This window comes from Oncorhynchus clarkii, chromosome 21 (genome assembly GCF_045791955.1).
Source record: "Oncorhynchus clarkii lewisi isolate Uvic-CL-2024 chromosome 21, UVic_Ocla_1.0, whole genome shotgun sequence".
Lineage (NCBI taxonomy): Eukaryota > Metazoa > Chordata > Actinopteri > Salmoniformes > Salmonidae > Oncorhynchus > Oncorhynchus clarkii.
In genome coordinates, this window is record NC_092167.1 from 54,028,230 (window position 1) to 54,034,440 (window position 6,211).

At 43.0% G+C, this 6,211-nt stretch overlaps 1 protein-coding gene across 1 annotated transcript in view; it reads right to left on the reverse strand.

Moving 5' to 3' along the window:
* The window catches only part of LOC139379532 (sodium/hydrogen exchanger 9B2-like), a 37,552-nt gene that overhangs the window by 13,692 nt on the left and 17,649 nt on the right, over positions 1–6,211 (reverse strand). The window lies entirely within an intron of this gene.

Here is a 6,211-nt window from a genome sequence, read left to right on the forward strand (position 1 = left end):
GTTCCTAATGTTTTTTGGGGCTGTTCAAAATTGCCATGTGTTCCTAATGTTTTGTTGTGGCTGTTCAAATGGGCCATGTGTTTCTAATGTTTTGGGGCTGTTCAAAAGGGCCATGTGTTCCTAATGTTTTGTTTGGTGGCTGTTCAAAAGTGCCATGTGTTCCTAATGCTTTGTTGGGGCCGTTCAAAAGGGCAACTATATGTGTTCCTAATGTTTTGTTTGGGGGCTGTTCAAAAGGGCCATGTGTTCCTAATGTTTTGTGGGGCTGTTCAAAAGGGCCATGTGTTCCTAATGTTTTTTGGGTCTGTTCAAAAGGGCCATGTGTTCCTAATGTTTTTTGGGGCTGTTCAAAAGGGCAACTATATGTGTTCCTAATGTTTTGTTTTTGGGGCTGTTCAAAAGGGCCATGTGTTCCTAATGTTTTGTTTGTTGGGCTGTTCAAAAGGGCCATGTGTTCCTAATGTTTTGTTGGGGCTGTTCAAAAGGGCCATGTGTTCCTAATGTTTTGTTGGGGCCGTTCAAAAGGGAAACTATATGTGTTCCTAATGTTTTGTGGGGCTGGTCAAAAGGGCCATGTGTTCCTAATGTTTTGTTTGGGGGCTGTTCAAAAGGGCCATGTGTTCCTATTGTTTTTTGGGGTCTGTTCAAAAGGGCCATGTGTTCCTAATGTTTTGTTGTGGCTGTTCAAAAGGGCCATGTGTTCCTAACGTTTTGGGGCTGTTCAAAAGGGCCATGTGTTCCTAATGCTTTGTTGGGGCCGTTCAAAAGGGCAACTATATGTGTTCCTAATGTTTTGTGGGGCTGTTCAAAAGGGCCATGTGTTCCTAATGTTTTTTGGGGCTGTTCAAAAGGGCCATGTGTTCCTAATGTTTTGTTTGGTGGCTGTTCAAAAGTGCCATGTGTTCCTAATGCTTTGTTGGGGCCGTTCAAAAGGGCAACTATATGTGTTCCTAATGTTTTGTGGGGCTGTTCAAAAGGGCCATGTGTTCCTAATGTTTTTTGGGTCTGTTCAAAAGGGCCATGTGTTCCTAATGTTTTTTGGGGCTGTTCAAAAGGGCCATGTGTTCCTAATGTTTTTTGGGTCTGTTCAAAAGGGCCATGTGTTCCTAATGTTTTTTGGGGCTGTTCAAAAGGACAACTATATGTGTTCTTAATGTTTTGTTTGGGGGCTGTTCAAAAGGGCCATGTGTTCCTAATGTTTTGTGGGGCTGGTCAAAGGGCCATGTGTTCCTAATGTTTTGTTTGGGGGCTGTTCAAAAGGGCCATGTGTTCCTAATGTTTTTTGGGGTCTGTTCAAAAGGGCCATGTGTTCCTAATGTTTTGTTTGGTGGCTGTTCAAAAGTGCCATGTGTTCCTAATGTTTTGTTTGGGGGCTGTTCAAAAGTGCCATGTGTTCCTAATGCTTTGTTGGGGCCGTTCAAAAGGGCAACTATATGTGTTCCTAATGTTTTGTGGGGCTGTTCAAAAGGGCCATGTGTTCCTAATGTTTTTGGGGTCTGTTCAAAAGGGCCATGTGTTCCTAATGTTTTTTGGGGCTGTTCAAAAGGGCCATGTGTTCCTAATGTTTTTTGGGGCTGTGTTCCTAATGTTTTTTGGGGCTGTTCAAAAGGACAACTATATGTGTTCCTAATGTTTTGTTTGGGGGCTGTTCAAAAGGGCCATGTGTTCCTAATGTTTTGTGGGGCTGGTCAAAGGGCCATGTGTTCCTAATGTTTTGTTTGGGGGCTGTTCAAAAGGGCCATGTGTTCCTAATGTTTTTTTGGGTCTGTTCAAAAGGGCCATTTGTTCCTAATGTTTTTTGGGGCCGTTCAAAAGTGCCATGTGTTCCTAATGTTTTGGGGCTGTTCAAAAGGGCCATGTGTTCCTAATGTTTTGTTTGGTGGCTGTTCAAAAGTGCCATGTGTTCCTAATGTTTTGGGGCTGTTCAAAAGGGCCATGTGTTCCTAATGTTTTGTTTGGTGGCTGTTCAAAAGTGCCATGTGTTCCTAATGTTTTGGGGCTGTTCAAAAGGGCCATGTGTTCCTAATGTTTTGTTGGGGGGCTGTTCAAAGGGCCATGTGTTCCTAATGTTTTGTTGGGGCCGTTCAAAAGGGCAACTATATGTGTTCCTAATGTTTTGTGGGGCTGTTCAAAAGGGCCATGTGTTCCTAATGTTTTTTGGGTCTGTTCAAAAGGGCCATGTGTTCCTAATGTTTTTTGGGGCTGTTCAAAAGGGCCATGTGTTCCTAATGTTTTTTGGGGCTGTTCAAAAGTGCCATGTGTTCCTCATGTTTTGTTGGGGCCGTTCAAAAGGGCAACTATATGTGTTCCTAATGTTTTGTTGGGGCTGTTCAAAAGGGCCATGTGTTCCTAATATTTTGTTTGGGGGCTGTTCAAAAGGGCCATTTGTTCCTAATGTTTTTTGGGGCTGTTCAAAAGTGCCATGTGTTCCTAATGTTTTGTTGTGGCTGTTCAAAAGGGCCATGTGTTCCTAATGTTTTGGGGCTGTTCAAAAAGGCCATTTGTTCCTAATGTTTTTTGGGGCTGTTCAAAAGTGCCATGTGTTCCTAATGTTTTGGGGCTGTTCAAAAGGGCCATGTGTTCCTAATGTTTTGTTGGGGGGCTGTTCAAAGGGCCATGTGTTCCTAATGTTTTGTTGGGGCCGTTCAAAAGGGCAACTATATGTGTTCCTAATGTTTTGTGGGGCTGTTCAAAAGGGCCATGTGTTCCTAATGTTTTTTGGGTCTGTTCAAAAGGGCCATGTGTTCCTAATGTTTTTTGGGGCTGTTCAAAAGGGCCATGTGTTCCTAATGTTTTTTGGGGCTGTTCAAAAGTGCCATGTGTTCCTCATGTTTTGTGGGGGCCGTTCAAAAGGGCAACTATATGTGTTCCTAATGTTTTGTGGGGCTGGTCAAAAGGGCACCTATATGTGTTCCTAATGTTTTTTGGGGCTGTTCAAAAGTGCCATGTGTTCCTAATGTTTTGTGGCTGTTCAAAAGGGCCATGTGTCCCTAATGTTTTGGGGCTGTTCAAAAGGGCCATGTGTTCCTAATGTTTTGTTTGGGGGCTGTTCAAAAGTGCCATGTGTTCCTAATATTTTGGGGCTGTTCAAAAGGGCCATGTGTTCCTAATGTTTTGTTTGGGGGCTGTTCAAAGGGCCATGTGTTCCTAATGTTTTGTTGGGGCCGTTCAAAAGGGCAACTATATGTGTTCCTAATGTTTTGTGGGGGCTGTTCAAAAGGGCAACTATATGTGTTCCTAATGTTTTGTGGGGCTGTTCAAAAGGGCCATGTGTTCCTAATGTTTTTTGGGTCTGTTCAAAAGGGTCATGTGTTCCTAATGTTTTTTGGGGCTGTTCAAAAGGGCAACTATATGTGTTCCTAATGTTTTGTTTGGGGGCTGTTCAAAAGGGCCATGTGTTCCTAATGTTTTGTTTGTTGGGCTGTTCAAAAGGGCCATGTGTTCCTAATGTTTTGTTGGGGCTGTTGAAAAGGGCCATGTGTTCCTAATGTTTTGTTGGGGCTGTTCAAAAGTGCCATGTGTTCCTAATGTTTTGTTGGGGCTGTTCAAAAGGGCCATGTGTTCCTAATGTTTTGTTGGGGCTGTTCAAAAGGGCCATGTGTTCCTAATGTTTTGTTGGGGGGCTGTTCAAAAGGGCCATGTGTTCCTAATGTTGTGTTGTGGCTGTTCAAAAGGGCCATGTGTTCCTAATGTTTTGTTTGGCTGTTCAAAAGGGCCATGTGTTCCTAATGTTTTGTTGTGGCTGTTCAAAAGGGCCATGTGTTCCAAATGTTTTGTTTGGGGGCTGTTCAAAAGGGCCATGTGTTCCTAATGTTTTGTTTGGGGGCTGTTCAAAAGGGCCATGTGTTCCTAATGTTTTGTTTGGGGGCTGTTCAAAAGGGCCATGTGTTCCTAATGTTTTGTTTGGCTGTTCAAAAGGGCCATGTGTTCCTAATGTTTTGTTTGGCTGTTCAAAAGGGCCATGTGTTCCTAATGTTTTGTTGTGGCTGTTCAAAAGGGCCATGTGTTCCTAATGTTTTGTTTGGGGGCTGTTCAAAAGGGCCATGTGTTCCTAATGTTTTGTTTGGCTGTTCAAAAGGGCCAGGTGTTCCTAATGTTTTGGGGGCTGTTCAAAAGGGCCATGTGTTCCTAATGTTTTGTTTGGCTATTCAAAAGGGCCATGTGTTCCTAATGTTTTGTGGGCTGTTCAAAAGGGCCATGTGTTCCTAATGTTTTGTTTGGCTGTTCAAAAGGGCCATGTGTTCCTAATGTTTTGGGGGCTGTTCAAAAGGGTGTGACAAACAAAACACATCCAGTCAGCAGCAGTCCTGTGGGTGAAAATAGCTCTTTAATGAGAGGGGTCAAAGGAGAATGGCAAGAATGGTGCAAGCTAACAGGCGGCAACAAACAGACAGATAAAGGCTCAGTACAACAGTGGTGTGCAGAACGACCTTTGACCGGTAGTGTATGTTGAATAGTCACGAATCCTGTTGTGTTATTCCTGTTGTGTTATTCCTGTTGTGTTATTCCTGTTGTGTTATTCCTGTTGTGTTATGCTGATGGCAGAGTCAGGATTTGGCGTAAGTACCATGAGTCCATGGCTCAGTAGTCCCTGGCTCAGTAACTATAGGTCTACCACTGAGACTGGCTCAGTATCTATAGGTCTACCACTGAGACTGGCTCAGTAACTATAGGTCTACCACTGAGACTGGCTCAGTATCTATAGGTCTACCACTGAGACTGGCTCAGTAACTATCGGTCTACCACTGAGACTGGCTCAGTAACTATAGGTCTACCACTGAGACTGGCTCAGTAACTATAGGTCTACCACTGAGACTGGCTCAGTATCTATAGGTCTACCACTGAGACTGGCTCAGTAACTATAGGTCTTCCACTGAGACTGGCTCAGTAACTATAGGTCTACCACTGACACTGGCTCAGTAACTATAGGTCTACCACTGAGACTGGCTCAGTATCTATAGGTCTACCACTGAGGCTGGCTCAGTATCTATAGGTCTACCACTGAGACTGGCTCAGTAACTATAGGTCTACCACTGAGACTGGCTCAGTAACTATAGGTCTACCACTGAGACTGGCTCAGTAACTATAGATCTACCACTGAGACTGGATCTATAGCTATAGGTCTACCACTGAGACTGGATCTAACAGCTATAGGTCTACCACTGAGACTGGCTCTATAGCTCTATCACTGAGACTGGATCTATAGCTATAGGTCTACCGCTGAGATCCCGCTAATGGGATCAATATGACAACAGCCAGTGAAAGTGCAGAGCACCAAATTCAAAACAACAGAAATCTCATAATTACATTTCCTCAAACATACAAGTATCTTATACCATTTTAAAGGAAATCTTGTTGATAATCTTACCACAGTGTCCGATTTCAAAACGGCTTTACAGCGAAAGCACACCAAATGATTATGTTAGGTCACCGCCAAGTCACAGAAAAACACAGGCATTTTTCCAGCCACAGAGAGGAGTCACAAAAATCAGAAATAGAGATAAAATGTATCACTAACCTTTGATGATCTTCATCAGATGACACTCATAGGACTTCATGTTACACAATACATGTATGTTTTGTTCGATAAAGTTCATTATTTATATCCAGAAATCTCAGTTTACATTGGCGCGTTAGGATCAGTAGTTCCAAAACATGCAGTGATTTTGCCGAGAGCCACATTCATTTACAGAAATACTCATAATAACCACTGACACTGGCTCAGTAACTATAGGTCTACCACTGAGACTGGCTCAGTATCTATAGGTCTACCACTGAGACTGGCTCAGTATCTATAGGTCTACCACTGAGACTGGCTCAGTAACTATAGGTCTACCACTGAGACTGGCTCAGTAACTATAGATCTACCACTGAGACTGGATCTATAGCTATAGGTCTACCACTGAGACTGGATCAGAAATACTCATAATAAACATTGATAAAATATACAACTATTATACATGGAACTTAAAATAAACTTCTCCTTAATTCAACCGCTGTGTCAGATTTCAAAACAACTTTCTTGCCTGGTTTCCTTTTCCGTAATCTGAGTACAGCGCTCAGAGACCAAAACAGCCAAAGAGATATCCGCCATGTTGTGGAGTCAACATTAGTCAGCATAGTAGCATTATAAATATTCACTTACCTTTGATGATCTTCATCAGAATACACTCCCAGGAATCCCAGTTCCACAATAAATGTTGGATTTGTT